Below are 1,838 nucleotides of genomic sequence, written 5' to 3' on the forward strand. Positions count from 1 at the left end.
ATATATATATATATGTATAAAATAAGAAAGATATCTCTATATTATTAAATTACATATACTATGTTACTACCAATTATCCATAATTAAATTATTCCTTACTTTATTTTTCATTCTTGAAAATATAAAAAGCATTAATTGAAAAATAGTCAATGTACTATGATTATTATTTACAATTTTAAAATATAATCATACACTAATTACTAATGTAATTGTTACTTTTACAACATTCCATTCATATGGATGTATGTCAGAAGTCGTTTCTTAGGATCTCCCTCCATTCGTAGGTGGCGGTCCCGGGATTTGAACCCTGGGCCTACGTTGCTGGTTTTGGCTATGGCTTGCCTGATAGCCCACCAAACTTCAGCAGTGTAAGGTCACATACTTTTTCCGGGCCCTTTCATTTAGACCCAGTATGGTCACAATGCAAAGGAAAAAACAAAGTAAAACCGCCTTCTGGAACTTCCCAGTTTTAGCCTTATTCTTCCCCCCCCTCTCTTTTTTTTTCTTTTTTGTTGGTTGTGAGGCCAGAAATATGGGTCTGGAAACTGTTCCTCAAGACTAGTGTTCTACCACTTGAGCCATAGCACCACTTACAGATTTTTCTGCTTATGTGGTGCTGAGGAATTGAGCCCAGGGCCTTATTCATGCAAGGCAAGCACTCTACTACTGAGCCACATTCCCTGCCCTTCGCCCTTTTTTTTATCAGTCCCGAGATTTGAACTCGGGTCCTAGGATCCCAGGATGGGCTGTGGATCCATTGGCTGCACCCCAGCCTAGGGTGATAGAAGCTGAGGCAGAATTGCCACAATCTGAGTTCAAGCCCGGGGCCTGAACAAAATAAATTGAGGCCATGACTTGGAATTTGCTCCATTTTTCTGGCAGGCCTGGGATTTGAACTCAGGGTCTGGGTAACTCTGTGACACTGTGGGGGAGGGGAAGCTCACTATTGTTGAAGACAAGAATTTCAGACCAGTTTCCAGGCCTGAATTTAAACACTAGCACTGGAAAAAATAATATTTATTTATGCGATCTTTTTACATACATGGGCTTACTCCATATGACATTTATTACCCTTATTTATTCATTATTTATTTTATTTAGTATTATTACATATATTACATTTATTTAATTTATTGCATCTTATCACATGGATATATTTGCATATGGATTATACTTCCTGCTGAGAACCTGGATTTTTACAGAGAAGGAAAAAAATGTGTCAAAGTAGGCAGGATGACAGATATCAGCCACAGATGCCTAGACTGTAACACTTTTGTAAGGGTGTCCTTGGGTCCCCTTGGTAGGATGCTAACCATGAGCCCAACAGGGAAGGGTCAGTGCCTAGACCCTGAGTTCAAGGTTCATGACCGAGAAAAATAAACCAAAACAATTGTCTGCAGGAGACAACTCACTAGAGTTCAGTACATACATCATTTTGGCCCTGACATGGGGACATATCTGAGCCTCAATGTTCTTATCTGCACAATAATCTGTGGAGCTTTTACAAAGACGAGATGCAAGAATGCAGTCAATATACCATTCCTCATATAAGACTCATGACATAGCTGTATTCCACATGCTGTCATTAGAATTACGGTGCTTTCATCAGTGTCACCAATCTACACAAAGTTCACATCTAATGATTTAGAGGGGTGGGTTTTTTTTGGGGGGGCGTGAAGTCAGCCACGGGGATTCCACTGAAAGTTTAGGGGTACTGTCCTAAGATCTTTTTCTCAAGTCTAGAGCTTTACCACTTTGAGCCACAGCTCAGAGTTTTGCATACTTCAATCAAATTTGGATTTTAAAACCTACAGTGTCTGATCTCAGCCTCCCAGTAT

This window comes from Dipodomys merriami, unplaced genomic scaffold (assembly GCF_024711535.1).
Source record: "Dipodomys merriami isolate MVZ:Mamm:240054 unplaced genomic scaffold, mDipMer1.0.p SCAF_338, whole genome shotgun sequence".
NCBI classification, from domain to species: Eukaryota; Metazoa; Chordata; class Mammalia; order Rodentia; family Heteromyidae; genus Dipodomys; species Dipodomys merriami.